This window comes from Anoplolepis gracilipes, chromosome 7, assembly GCF_047496725.1.
Source record: "Anoplolepis gracilipes chromosome 7, ASM4749672v1, whole genome shotgun sequence".
Taxonomy (NCBI): Eukaryota; Metazoa; Arthropoda; class Insecta; order Hymenoptera; family Formicidae; genus Anoplolepis; species Anoplolepis gracilipes.
In genome coordinates, this window is record NC_132976.1 from 10,579,343 (window position 1) to 10,596,024 (window position 16,682).

General features: G+C 33.4%; 1 protein-coding gene across 2 annotated transcripts in view; it reads left to right on the forward strand.

The window, feature by feature from the left end:
- Dgk (diacyl glycerol kinase 1) overlaps positions 1 to 16,682 on the forward strand; it is an 85,248-nt gene that overhangs the window by 459 nt on the left and 68,107 nt on the right. The gene's annotated exons all lie outside the window — the stretch shown is intronic.

A 16,682-nucleotide genomic window follows, 5' to 3' on the forward strand; every position in this document is an offset into this window, starting at 1 on the left:
CGTCGCCGGTCGTTACAGCGTCTCATTCGTTTGATCACTCGCGGAAGTATTCGATTTCCTTATATTTCAACGTAATCGCTGGTGTTATTATAGGAATATAAAGTCGGGTGATTTTCGGGTATTCAATGCCTTGATTATTTCTTGTTTGAAAATGATACATTATACAGATGCAATTATCTAGACTCTATGTTATGAAAAGATATAAGCAAGAATGTGAGACATAAAGATGTTATGATTCTTAGGGAGAGTAAATATATTATTCTTTGTAAAATCAAAAATATTAAGAGTAAGATTTCTTATACACAATCCTATTATAATCTATATCTTGACCTTGTATACCAAATCTTCCCGATGAATTACTGGAACAATTTGTATCGATGTTTGCATCTATCTTAATGTTAGATTTAGTCAATCGGGTTGTCCTTTTTCTAGCAATATTACAAGCAAGATTCTAGTAATATTATAATTTGGAAAAAATAGTTGATTCAGAAAATATCCCGTGTACCAAAAGTAATTAACTTTAGATCGTCGGTATGTGTGGTGCAGTTGGTTGCTATCAGACGCGGTTAACTGTAATTAAGTAAAGTTTTTTTATCTATATAGGGTGTGTCGTAGGAAACCATCATTTATATTATATCATTTATATTGCAACTTTCTAATTTTTCACATTACATGTTTTCACATAATTTTATTGTCAAATGAAAACTTTGCGATATAAGGTTTATTATTTATAATATAAAAAAATTAAAAATATGATTTTATTGTCTAATTTTCAGAAGATTAGTACAAAAAGAATCCTTCACTCAAAAAAATAATCTTGCAACTTCAACAAAAATTTTCTAGATGTAAAAAATTAACTGAAACAGATAAATTATTAGCAAATATCGTGATATACTGCATTTTGCACTTAATCAATTTAAATGACAGAGACAGAATTTATATCTGTCTATATATTATTAGTGTAATTTAGACAGAAAATTTTTCTGTGATGCCTATTGTCAAGAACAATTATATTTGTGATTAATATTTGGCAATGGGATCTAAGTTTTCTAAAGGTATTGCTAGAATATTGCTGCTATAAATTCTATACAACAATATTCTAACAGATACAAAAAGTAACGATAAATTTTAATCGAGACATCTAGAAATTATCTACATTAGCAAAATATTTTTTTGAGTGTTTATCATTTATATTGCCAAAAATTCTTTTATTAAAAAAAAAATATGCATTAAATAATAATATCAAATCTGTATTTAAAGTTAACTCCGCCTTTTCAATTGATATAAAAAATAACATGATCGAACGAATAATGTCGATAAATAAAATCATTCTTAAAAGTCATCATACGTTATAAAATTGTCTTCTCATCGTCGATGGCGATTTTGACCCCTTGATATGACATTTAGCCACTATTCAATTCCAATCTGAATAATTAACATACGTTTTTAATCAAATATGTCCTTTTATCAGAAGCTTAATTGGTGAACATTCGAAATTTGGTTGATGATTATGAAACGAAGCTACAATTTCATGCCCTTTTGTCAGAGATCCCTTTTAACCTTTGACCTTCACACAAGTGTTATAATATTATACTATATGCAAGTAATATATATGTATGCATATATACGTTAAGTGCATATAGTAAGTATAACACTGTGCGACTTGCGGTGCGATGCCCTTGTTCTGTCACGAAAGGCAAGATCCCGTGGTTTCGAATGCATTAACATTGCAGTGAGCTTGAAAAAGCAAGTGTCCTCGCGTTTCCGCAGCTTCATAACTTAGTTTAAAACTGCAACTTTGTATAATGGTAACTTACAAAAGGGTTTAGAAGTCTCACATCATTCTATTGTGCAACTTGTCGTGCCGACATTGCGACTTTCCACGAGTGCGGTTGAATGCGATGAATGGAGAATCAAAAATCAATGTTAAATGATATTTGACCTGGCATTAATATTACTATAAACGAGAATTGTGATACAATACAGTTGGGATAACAAATGGTTCTCTTTCATTTTAATTGTAACTAAAATTGTAAAAAGATTATAAAATTTTATATCGTTTATAATTTATGATAGACTTGTTATAATGACGATAAAATCAATTAATATAGAAATTCATGTAGTGAATTTACACCGCGTGTATACATACATTTCACTTTTAAATTATAATTACTTTGAAAAATTATAATGTCAGCAATTATATTAATTTACTTTTATTATTTTCAATGTTAATAATACAAAATATTAATGAAAGATTACATTATTGAACTAGAAAATTCTAACGCGTAATTTTATGAAATAATGTCGACAAATGCCATATTAATAAAATTTCTATAGAGCATACGAGCGAGTTAAGTCTTTCAATTACATTCAGAATCCATGGAATTCACGAGCTGAATGCTTAATGAGAAAGCGAGTGAATTCGTCGACATTTATTTAAGCTGAGAAATATATGAAATATTTAATTTATATTTACAAGCAAACAGGTTTCAGCGAAAAATTTCAAGTGATAGACCGACGTGTCATTTCGCGAATCTCTTTCTTCGCATCCAAACATAAACTAATATCCGAAATACTCTGCAAATGTCATCAATCGATTTTTGCAAGTCGATGAGGAACAGTCGTTTTTGAAGCATAATAGTCAGTGCGTCTGTCAAGCATATGGTAATGGTTTATGAAATGTCCTTGAGGTTGTCTTCCGGACTATTAATTTAAAGTTGGCTTTAATTCAAATTCCGGAAATTTCGCGAATAAATACCTGTATTCGAAATCCCGCCGCTTTCTTGCGGAAAATATCACATTTGTCGGAACACAAGAGACGTCGACAAATGAGAAATGCAAGTTTTTATGCGCAGTAAACCGCGATTATATCGAAGCCAAGTTTCGAATACCATTTCGAATCAACCAATATCGCTATTTAATGAATTCAACTACGAACCGTGGCAATAAATGCGTGTATTGAAAGTAATAGTAATAAAAACAGATGCCATTAAACGTAATATTTAGCGCGTATCTTTTATTATGGTTTGTTTTATTTTATTTTTTTATCAGTATTTGTACTATAGAAATCATACTGTGGCTCGTTGTATATATGGCACGTGTTTTATTAGTAAATATAATTGAACTTGAAGGATATAATAATGAAATATTACGTGAATTTTTTGTTTAACTTATTTTCTTAATTAATTCTTGATTTATTTGTAAATTACTCGTGCAAAAATCATTTATGATTCTTTCTTTCAACTAATATACCTTTTGTAACAGTCAGAATCGCGCAACATAACTTTTTCAAATAATGTTACATATTCGAATCCACCTTTTTCCTCACTTGTTTCATAAATATTGCGTTAATTTTCATCTCTGTTTTCATACTCTTCATATCTACAGTCTTGATGAATTGTGTACATTCAAAATACGTACACAAGTGGCGACTGTCATTATGAATGAAAGGCTCTGCTCTTGCAGTGAAAATCTTTTTTTTACGTACGCGCTTACAAAGTGCGTTTCAACAGGTTGTTGATTCAGCTGTCTATATAGTTGAATTGCAAATCATTAAAAGAAATAGGACACAGATATCTTTTTCTTATGTTAAATATATTTCGTGATTTTGAAAAAAATGTAATTCTGTCTTAAAAAATTTTGAAAATAAGCCTGTACTCAAACGAAGAATGCAAACTTTGCAAAAGTATTTTTATTTTATTTTAAGAAAGGTGAATAAAAAAATACTTTAGTGTTTGAATTCATTGCGATATTATAAATTTCACGAAACTAATTTTCGTCGAAACGAAAGAAAGGATGCGCGCAAGAAAATATGAATACTGTTATTTTTTTTTTTTTTTTTTTTGCAAAAGTTATCCATCGAAGGAATTAAAGCGCATAGTAATATGTATCTGCGATATTTTTGCATAAGAACGGAATATGTATCTTTGATATTTTTTCGTTGTTTTTGCAGTGCTATTCGAAATAATAGTCAGCTTTCGATATGAGATACGATGAGAAACATTGGACATTTACAAAAGCTGTACAATTTCACAGAATATAGTCGTAGTATTAACGTGTTTGAGCTATCTGGTACAAATAATCGACAGGCAAATCCGTCGATAAAGATAGACATTTTGATAAACGAATTTACTTTGCATTTCTCTACAGAGAGTTTTTGCCTGTTAAAAATATTTTAGCTCGTGAGTTCACATAACTTTTTCAAATAATGCAACATTCAATTCAGTGGTAGTCGTTTATATCATTCGTAGTATTAATGAAGATTATTTTAATAAGTATTGCAAAAGGTACATATAAAAATGATAACATATACAATATTTACTAATAATTTAATGGAACATTTCAATGTCTCATTATCTTTTCAGGAATATATATAGGAATAATGTCGTACGAATAGAATATATGTGCAAGAAATTTTATTGTAATTTTAATTAAATTTTTTAAATATTTAATTTTGTGATATTCACGATGATTCAAAACGAGAAAAGTAGAGAGAAAAGTACAGAATCAACAACCTGTTGAAACATATTTTTCAGTACAAATATCTTTTTCATCATAAAAATCTTTTGTTAAAATCTAGATTTAATCGCGTGCACAGACATGAGAAATGTCTATTGTAAATACAGCGCTAAATTAAGCGTATCAAATGTGTACACATCTAATTGTAAGATTTCTAACTATCATTCGATATGCCATGAAGACGTTTAAACTATATAACGCGTAATCCAGGATTCTACCGGTTGGGATCAGCTTTACGTGACGTAGAAGTGAATGTGACTTTTACGGTCGTATGGCTCTATGAATATGCATCGTTTAATTATATTCTCTGCTCGTCGCGTTTGTAAGCGATTGTCTTCTACAGGTAGACCGGAATTTCAAACAGCTTCGCGTGTAAAAGCTCGATCGTTACTCACTCAAAATTCAAGGGCTCGTATAAAGTATTTAACGTTAAATATGATAATGAAACTCATTATTCCTACGTTTGTTCTTTGTATCTTGTCTACATTTCTTGTGTACAAGTAAAATTTTCATAGTTAGTAGATCTACTACCGTTGTGAAAGTACAGACATTGAAATGAATTCTCTCCAAATCTAACCGTGACTTAATTATCGTATTTGATATTATAGAAAAATTTCAAATTTATAAGTAGAACAAAGTTTGCTGCTGAATATTAAAACGAACCGAAATAAATCTGCTCCTACACCGCGAATATCGAACTGACTGCATCAGGTTACATTCAGCATTCCGCATTCAGGCTGCTTAACTGCATTAAGAACAATGAGCTTTGCAGCGGAAGCTTCATTAACGTGCTTCATTTGCAGCGATCGCGCGCGCGCGTGCAGTTGATTTATTCAATGAAAAGGAAAACAAAACTCCTTTATATAGTTCATAAAACTGGCTGTTAGTCTCTCTTTTGACTTTATGTCCTTTAATCCTTTTTACGGTGCCTCTCCGACAAAGAACTTTCATCGCGCGACCACGAGAAGTCCTTCTTCTCCCATCCTCTTTTTGCCTCTCTTTCTCTATTTTCTCTCTTCGTTTATTTCGCGCGTCCTTATCTCTTTCCCTCTACATTTTCTTCACCCTTTTCCGAACCCCTCATCCTATCCTCCTCAAGGTCAACCAACGGAGGATGCGTTACCATGACGACGCACGAGCTCAGTGTGACGTGCCGCCCAGTCCCATCCCTTTTCTATGTACCATACACGTGCCTATCCGTCGTGTCGCCGGTATGGTCACATCCTCGCCAAGGACTGAGATGTGTTGTATAATTTTGACAATGCGTCGGCGAACATGTCGCCATATCCGACGAAGATCACAACGAAACGTGGCGTAATTTTGATAATGCGTCAGCGAGCGCATCCATGTGAAGGGAGTATAACAGTTCAGAGAGAAGTTAGAGATTAAACCTGTCAAACTCGATGTAACGTACAGCCAGTATTCTGACAGTCTCTTAATTACCAGAGACAATATAACGAGCGCGCATCGCATTGATAGTACAGACACGCCGATACATAAATAAAATTGCATTTCCAGAGAAAACGATGAAACAGCGTGTGCGACGGTGTAAAAGCATATTGTCACCCGAATGCTGAATTATATTATTCACGAAAGTGCATCTGGCACAATTTATACGGCTTTCGAAAAACGCTGTTTCATCGTTTCTCTAATTATTTAAAAAAATTTTTTTATACATACATATTTTATAGAAATTATTATACGTTTAATTCAAGAAATATTTCACAAAATAATATATCTTAAAAATAACGGTCTTTCATACAGCGTAATAAATTCTATATTTATAACAAATATATAAGGTCGTTTGAATTTTTTCCTTGGAAATGAAAATATTATAAGATATAATTACTAATAATTATACCAGCCGCATGTATATTAATATTCCACATAGTAATGCAAGAGGAATTAAATTGCATATATGATGAAAAAAAAAATTAATGTAAAAAACTAACTGTTCCAAGTTAAATACGATTCAAAAATCGAGAAATTTTCACGCAATAGATACTATTTTTCGATTATTGATGTTTTTATACAAGAAAAAGAAGCTTCTCGTTGAATTGAGATTATTTTGCGCATTGTTGCCAGCAGTTTCATAACTTATGAAATACGAGGTAACCGGGTTAGATGGGTGCCATTGACATCGAGAATGCCAACCGACCACCTGTAGAAACCATCGTTAACGCCAACCTACTGTCGTCGCCAGCGGTCACAGTAATTACGATACGTGCATGCATTAATGAGCTCATCGCGCGTAACCATTTTCACTTATCTATATCTCGTAGATATGACAATAGTATTAGACAAAATTAATTGATATTATATGATTAATTAATGTTATCATTGGAACAATCTAAAAGACATATGCTGTCATAATTTTCTAAAATTTAGACAAAGCTGAAAGTATTGTCTTTACATTTGTGAAAATTATATTTCTCAATGACAAATATTTTATGTCAAATCTATGTATATCTGATTCTTTATCTCAATCTCTGAAATTCAAAATATAAATAAATTTCCTTTTATAATTTAGAAGAATATTATAAGTACTAAATTAGTAGAATTTTACAATAGTTAAGGAAAAAATTAATCTAAACTTTTTAAAAGAGAGGGAGGACCTAAGAGAGAAATTAAAAATAATGACATTAAATGATTTGATCGTGTCTCTCGTAAAAAATATATATATTAGACTTTTCGCGTCTGAAACACACACACACACACACACACACACAGTGTTATAATTGAAAGGCTAAAACCGAGAAAATCAGAGAAACAATGAGGTCGACGAGCATTGCTTGCACAGTTTATGTTATAATCCTGGACCTCTCAAAATTCGAGTAGCACGAGAAGCTGAGCACTAGGAAAAGTGAGAGCTTTAACGATTTATTTCGCGAAAATACGTATCATTCGTATTCGCTTGGCGCCGAGTGTGAGTTCTCTGAGTATATACGTGCAACGTGCAACATATATATGTATCGGTCGGTTGCATCCGTAAAATTTGCGCGTACTCATATAAATCGCGGAAAGGTCATGCTAGCGATGTAAAAAATTTAAAGAAACGCGGCGCCATATATATTCGTTTAGTAGTTTTACACTGAAAGTGAGAATGCAACGTTTTTGCGAAATGGGAAAGATCGTGCGCGACATAACGTGAATCGTAAACGAACGCAAGAATAAATACGAGAGAGAGAAAGAGAGAGAAAGAGAGAGAGTAAACGTCAACAGATCGAACGCGATATTTTCAATCCTACAAACGCAGGATGAAGCGCGTCGCCGAGTTATTACGTCGAGGTGAAATTTTTGATTTCACACACGCGTTTCCATATCCTTTTACGTTACGCGCGTAACTCTCTTTTCTTGGAAAGGTGTCTCTGACGGGTTTTTAATCTCGTGCGCTTTTGTAACACAAGACACTGTTATTACGCTGCATACTGCATATCGGTTATGCGCGTTCGATTGACAGGCAATTGTCGACGTATTGTGCAAGCCACCACTGCATGATTACAGCCGCGAGGCAGCACAATGGATTTGCGCGATCGTTTGTTTTCCTTTAAGCGGTATAGAGAACTAGCTGGTATTACATTTTTCTTAGGATTGTCCGTGACATACCTATATACACCTATACGTACAAGTATCTGTAAATTCACGTAAGATGGTGGTACCTCTACATCTCTCTCATTCATCTTACTATACATTCTGATTAACTGTCTGCATTGATTCGCAGTAGTATATACCACTTACTGATCGGACGCGAACTCACAGCTGACTATCCTTTAGCGAATTCTTCTTTCCGCCTTAGTACATTTATCTGAGACCGCCTAGAATCGCAACACTCGTTTTTTTATCATCTTATTTTTATATTCAGTTTTAGAAAAATTCTTATCAATTTTGTTATCTCTACGGATATATACTTTAGTGACAAGATTTACATATCGTGATTATATCGTTAAATTTAAAGCAAATAATTGTTTTTATATTATTACTTTTACATTTATTAAATCAGATAATTACAATTTTTTATAACAATTTTCTAAAACTATCAATATATTTATATAGACAGTTTAGAAAAATTCTTATCAATTATGTTATCTCTATGGATATATACTTTACTGACAAGATTTACATATCGTGATTATATCGTTAAATTTAAAGCAAATAATTGCTCTTATATTATTACTTTTGCATTTATTAAATCAGATAATTACAAATTTTTACAATGAATATTTTTTTCGTAAAAACTAGCAACATTCAATATATTTCCGAGTTTTCTGAATTCCTGACATTTATTTTCAGTTTCAGGATTAATTTGTAAACGATTGTAATTAATTTGTAATGTTTTTAATGAGAATATGGTTGTATCTCTCGCAAAAATTTATTACATTTATACATTTTGTTTTATTAAAATTAATATTTATTACTTTAATTATATATGATTAGAAGATATTGATTATATATTGCACGTTCACAAATATTAATAAAATGTACTCGAATTGCAGCCTCTCTTATGTTGTCAATTCAGAACGTCAACGATCATCAACGATTCTACTTCCGTCTGTCATGCTGTGTTGAACACGTGCCATTTGATGCACGGTCTGCACACGACAGGCATGTCTACGCTGATTGCCAAAATTTTCAGTCACTTACACATGTCTCTCAACAGGCCAAGTCGAGAGTAATGCAATGAATTTCTCTAAATAAAGCTGCTTGAAATAAGTCTTATGTGCGTTCTGTGATAGCATTACAAGATAATTGCGTTGGTCTAAAGTTAATCGAATTTGTAACGATTTTCCAATGTCTGATACTCTGCAGATTATTCACCATTTATTTACAATATAAACTTATCAACAAGCCAGAATAAAATAATAAAGATAGTAATAAATACACTGATAATTAATTCATTGTAAGAGCGTTGTAAAAGCAAAAAAGAACGTTGTAAAAAAATTAATATATTTTTTGTACGTATTATGTAGAATGAATTTTCTTTCTTTCTCACATCGAAACTGCATATAATGAGATAGAAAACAAAAAGGAATACACAATTATGCGCTGCGCGCTATGTATTCTTCAAAATAGAAACTCTATATTATTGTTTTAGGAGCGCGTTTACTGTTTCCGCTGACATTTCTTGGCTACCCGAGAACTAAAAGAATGTTAAAACGACTACATAAATAATTATTAAACTTTCAGGTCGACGCGCTCACAAATCCCTTGCTCTATAAAATCGCATTTCTTTCCGCATCGTCGCTTAAGATCGCCGTGCGGTCCATCCATCTTATCGCCTGCTCAATGTATCGCGAAAGAGTAGCTGTGTTATCAGTCGCAATTTATTTTCGCGAAAGGAGAAACGACGCGATACTGCCAAAAAGCATACGAGACGCGTCTCCCGATCCATCTTAGAAGGTTTACTTCCTCGGTGACGCGGAAAATACATCGTCATAGACGATTGCCTTCGCTTTCGATTATTCTGCTTTTGCCGCGGTCATGTACGAAAACGCATCGAACATTTCGAGGATGCCGATGTGGCTGCTGGAATTTAATACGTCTCGCATATATCTATCGTCACGTCGACAATTTCATTCGTCATAGGACACGCCAGGCATAAAGTATCGAACATACCGAGAGATTATTTGATGCTTTCGTCACGTAATTATTTCTCAGCAATATATATATGATTCTATTATAAACGGAATATATTATATAAGAAGTTCTATGCACTGGCAGAAAATCGATAATTAATTATGTTTCTTTCTCTCTCTCTCTCTCTTCTCTAGAGTTTCTATTGATTAAAAATATACACCTGTGTTTTTTGAACATTATTTCTAAATGACACTTGTTTTCATCGAATTGGCAAGACATGATAATAATAATCATCACACAAATAATTCTCTTGCAAACTGAGGAAAAGGTAACTTGGTCAAGGTTGCTTCGCATTACGGTCCATTGTACATCTATCCGTTTATTCCACGCGATATTAATCGCTCATTAATTATTTCTTAGCGACGCGTGATAGGAGGACATGTACGCGGATATTTTCCAGTCTCGTTATCGCGCCGCGTAAGTATCGCAGAAGCGACAGATGATATCGGCGATAATTTATCTTCAGAGGGGACGCGAAAAGCGTTGCAGCTTCCCCGAGGTGTGCTGCGCTTCATGACTTGAAGGGAGAGAGCTGTGCCAGTGAAAAATTCCGCTTCCGACGGCGCGATGTGGCGTCTGTACAGTGACAATAGCAAATCGGCCGTTGAGTATTAACACCCCACAGTCACGTCTCCTTCAGGATCAAGACCTTGGCTGCGCGCATGGGTTCTTGAAATAACTCACCTCTTCCCCGTGTGCCCGAGTTAAATTATTTGCGCGCGGAACGCGTTCCAAGACACGGTCGAACATTAATTCGAACGAAGCGTGTCCGTTTCTCTCGTTTTGGTGCATTACGAGGGATTAGGCAATATCTCAGTCGAGAATTTTCAGCTTATTTTAACATTAATTTCATTCGCGAAGCAATAATTTGTTTGAAAAATATTTCTCTCTCGCTCAGAACATATATATTTTATTGCTTTTGTTTTTGATGCGGAAATATACATACATAAATTTGAAATTTGCAAATTTAAAATAGTATATATATATATATATATATCAGGAATTATTATATATTATTCTTATAATTCTTTGAATAATATTCGTTAGTTTTAAACTGCATTAGCGGCGTTAGAAAAGATTTAATATCATATCGCAAGGAAAATGATCGACACGCTTCTATAGTTTCAGTACCAATAACATCAGTATTGCTTCATTAGTTTGTTCACGGTCTTTTCTATTTTATTTACAACCCTGAGGCATTTATTTTACGGCCACTGCTTTTACAGAATTCATACTTCAACAGAATACAAACTCTGATTGCGTATCAACCAACATCAAAATTAAATTGCTAAAATAATATTCATTCCACTTTCTATAGATAATTCGAGTTTAAAAAAAAAGAAAATTTTCGATTTTCTTATATTTCAGAATTTGTATACATATATTATCTATAGCGAAAATTTTTCTTTATATGTATAATATAAAATTAATCTCGCTGGAACAATTGCATATGAAAATGCAAATAAACTCTACGAGCGATTAATGAAAGAGGCCACTTACGTTAATGTACACGTGACGTGATAATTGTCACAAAAATAATCAGCTCGCGAAACTTGAACGGCTACACTAAATCCATCTCATGAAAATTAAAATCAAACTCTCTCGCGCGCGCGCGCGCGATGAGAGAGTCAGATGTCAATCAAATGGGATCTGTACGTCGATTACGCGGCTTAAACCGTCAGATGCGTCGGACCGATTCACTGTTCGCGAGATGTCTATCGATCGTTGTGATATTATTGCGTAATAAATTTTAATAGGCAACGACGAGAACGCGCCGTCGATCGTTATTGCGTTAACCGTGTTATACTTGCAGATGATTCTGTTTCGCGAAACAGAAACATCCCGCAATTATAGCTCGGATGTATTATAGTCCTTCGATTCATCTATAGTATCCAATCCATCAATACAGATATTCGCGGTGGAAGCGACAAATATTATCCATCCAGAATTCTTCACCCCCTCCTCCGTATTTTCTTGCAAATTGTCTCTCTAACATTCCAGGTTTTAATGATATTCGCTCACATTTGCCCTCTTACGCAATTGCGTGACAACTCGCACAGAATCAGATAAAAGTATTCTAGTTTAATATTTCTGGAAAACTCCGGACCGGAGAGTATTATACCGTGTAAAGATGTTAAAGGAACTCTAGATAATCCTTTCAATTCTATGCATTTGATATATCACGAAAAAAAAAAAAAAAAAATATTTCTAAATAGAATTATACCGCAAGATGTTACTCTGATGGAATTTTAATTCAAACTTTATTAAATGAGAGATATTTAATATAGAAATTCCAAAACTCTTCTCTCTGATATTTCCTCTGCAGAAAAACCAGCTTCAAGTTCGTCAAACAAGCAATCTCTAAGATATCATCCGCATTCCATTCTGGAACGTTGTGTACATTCGCTCCTCATTTCAAACCTCCTTTCCACGAAAGCAAAACAGTTTTTCACAGACGCATCGTTCTACGCATCGATCTACGCACAACTGCTTTATAAATAGGTAATCGCCAATAGGGCACTCTGTTCGGGAACAGCATCGCACTTTAATCTTTTCCAGGTCAGCATTAGCATATAACAGACGGAATTTGTTACGTTTTTTTCGCGTTACTTATTACTGTGCTCGAATCAATTCGAATTGATCCAGACCGATCATTAGGGCTATGAGCGCACATTATTGCCTCGTTATCCGTTTATTTAGTTGTTGAGGCCCAATCGATTTATACGCGTTTGCGTTTTTATTACTTAATTTACATTGATAATGTATGAATAACAGGTAAAATAATACTCATAGTTGAGAAATCCGTGCATTAAAAGAATGATTTACTATTTACATAATCATTAATATCCAATTAGTCGCTAATATTATATCGAAAGTTTGTTCGTTCGTCTTGATATTAATGAATTAAGTAAACCAAGTAATATAATCATACCAAGTAATAGTACCGACCTAATTCAATCATTATCATGTTAATATTTTCGATGATTATATACAATGTACTTCGTTGTCATTACATACTTTATACAAATCGACGTACTTCTTACTCAAAAAAATATTTTGCTAATGTAGATAGATTTCTAGGTGTCTCAATTAAAATTTATCGCTACTTTTTGTATCTGTTAGAATATTGTTTGTATAGAATTTATAGCAGCAATATTCTAGGAGTACCTCTAGAAAAATTAGATCCCATTGCCAAATATTAATCACAAATATAATTGTCTTTGACAATAGGCCTTAAAGATAGGCATCACAGAAAAATTTTCCGTCTAAATTACATTAATAGTACGGATATAAACTCTGTCTCTGTAATTTAAATTGATTAAGTGCAAAATATAAGCAGTATCACTGTATTTGCTGATAATTTATCTGTTTCAGTTAATTTTTTAGATAATTTTTGTTGAAGTTGTAAGATCATTTTTTTGAGTGTTCTTTCTCATATTTACAAATAACACTTTTAATTTTTCGTACGATAATTTTGGCACAATACTCTTATTTTACGATTGCATTTCTTCGAATTAAACGTGTTAATGATGATTCATATTGATGATTTAAAGTAGAAAGTAGAAAGAATTGGTAACTCTTTTCAAGGATTCTAGTTATTCTAGCATACGCGTTGCTTGCTAAAGGCCGTTTAAATAGCCGATAACGCGATTATGATAGTTTACGAAAATATCTCGAACGCGAGTAATCTGTTCGATAACTATATTAATCGCGTATCGCTTATATGCGATGCAAACGATGCTTCGCAGCGCGAGATAATGTTAATTCTGCTATGTTACAGTTATGGTTGATATTGCTCAATTATTTTGCTTGGAAAACACGTGAAAATGTTTTGTCTTTGATTGCTTTTAAATGTAATGTAAGTTTAATGTATAACTTTTTTTCGTTATTTTTAATATTACGCAATTTTAAAACTATAAAAATTCATTATAGAAAATTCATTATATATGGAAAACAATGTATGGCTATAATTGTACATACGGCTATAATTTTAACCCTGTTTCAATTAATCTCTGCCATTCATCGATTTCTTTAGTTTTAGATGAGAAAAATTGATTAGCGATTAAATAGAATCATGAAAGCTGGACATTAGTGAAATGTCCTCGAATGAGATTAATTTGTTTGTGCCTAAATGTCGGCACAAGTTAGACCAATTTGTTTGGAACTTTGCTCGATCTTTTGAAGTATTCCGTCGACCGCAAGAATAGTAGATAATAAATCCAGGTCGTAGCTCCAAGGAGAAGCTTCATTAAGATCTAACGGCTTCAAAGGGACTTATCTTCCGGTTCTCGAAACGAATAAAGAGTCAAAGATTTCTCTCTTATCGGAACACTTCCGAGAGCACCGAGTGCTTTTTCTTCGTTTCCTCCCGAGAAGCTTTGTCCTTCGACCGTACGTCTGAAATCTTTACGACAACGAATACTATTCAAATATCTTCCGCTCGCGGAGACTTTAGCGCGTGGGTGTCGGAGCGAAGCTACGTGTCACTGTCAACTCAAATATCTCTCAACTTTCTCCACAATTCAAGCTAGTTGAGAAATTTCAACAAAAGTACTGGTCTCACATGGAAGTATCTTTTAAGATAGAAACGTAACTATGTCTTACTTACTTAAGATCTCTTTTCAAGATTTCATTGTGAGAATAATTCGCGTAACATTATGCTATTATCTAAATGACAGATAAAATCAAAGGCTCAATAGTCAGGTGAAGATTTCTCCTCAGCATCTAATCGATATATTTATCGGACAATAAAAAGACAAAGGTATGCCTCTCTGCATAAAAAAGATAAAGCAAAATTGGAAAATACTCTTCCATGAAAGACTTCCATGTAATTTTATTATAAACACGTCGCTTTACATATAACTTGCGATTTTCCTTGACGCTAATGTTTAATCGACAGTCAATCGGGATTAAAACGAATTCTAATTACCAACACGAGAGCCACACAATGTCTCTTCTCAACGCATCAAAGCGATATGACGTTCGACATGTCGTGTTTCTAAATAAGTTCTGTCTGTTTAGTAACATTAAATGCGCGTCTTGACAATTAAATTCGTTACAATTAATCATTATAGAATAATTAATGTAATGGGCGATGCTATGCGTCAATTTGCCAGATTATCGGTAACTATACCGCTGTAAAGCTCATTAATAGGGATGATTAAATTCAGTACAACATACCGCAAGATATTTATTGCTAAATATTAACTGACAGTTGACAAACACATCGCAATGCATAATTATTTCAAGCAATCAACGCAATTGCAGTTGCAAATGCACAAAAGAACAACAATAAAATGGTCACAAAGTTTCTAAAGTTTCTTACCTTAAAATCTATTAATGAATAAAACTGTGCGATATCCTAGCTACTTTCCTGCTCTTCGTACTGTTCACTTAATTTAATGTCGCAACAAAAGTGACTTCATTAAATTACAAACTCTTCGCCAATGAAAAGTGCATTTAAGCTGATATTATACTATTGATCGGAATTTACTAATGTTTGCGCGGATACGAAAAGATTCGTGTTACAATCTGGATATCAGTGCATCTCTCAGGAAATCGAGCATCCCGACGGATTCGAAACTGGAAACGCGTTAGAGAATTTGTGGAAACACACGGTACATCAATAATTAATGTGTACGTGGCTTCCATTACATTGAAGATACCATAATGGTATACGCGGTGTAGATTAAGCCTTATCCGAGGAAAATCCCTCTGAGAGGAATAACACTTAAAGTTGCAATGTAAATCAACTTTAAGCAATTATATTAAATTAAATGTAATTAGCGATATATATGTCTGTGTAAAATAATAATTAAACTATCTATTTTCCAATGTTGCAGTACGAATAACTGTATATTTTAATTACAAATTTTTTTTTCTCTGTTTGCAATTGTATTTAAATAGATCTACATATCAGAGTGAAAACTATGCAAAATCAAAAAGAGCTATAATTATCATTAAAGGACGAGCGTTAAGCCCGTATCAGACTACGAATTGAAAATTGAAGATTGAAGATTAAAGATTAAAATTTGACTAATCAGAATAAAAGGAACAAAAATTGCTTTGTCTTGATTGGTCAAATTTCAATCTTCAATCTTTAATCTCAATTTTTAATACGTAGTCTGATACGGGCTTTAGAACATCCTCCACAGAATAAAGAATATTTAGTTAAGTACAGTTAAACGCTAATCGACGCCATCAAATGGTTCTCTGAAGGACGTGAACGCGAATGTAATGTACGTACTAAGAAGATCGTTGTAAGCGATCGGTGAAAACGGAGGTAATCGAAGTGAATAATGATATAATTCGATCGGATGAACAGGACAGGAAAAGAGAGGCCTTGCCGAGAGATATGGACGACGAACTGCTCGCCGCTTGTAAAAGGATCGCGGCCGACTATATACGAGAGCTTCGAGGCCTGGGGTGGTAGGTTGGGTCGTTTTAACGAGATCCCGACGTCGGCTAACGAGACTTCCATGGGGATTTAGATAGCGCGCATAACTAGGTATATAGCCGCGGTAATGACG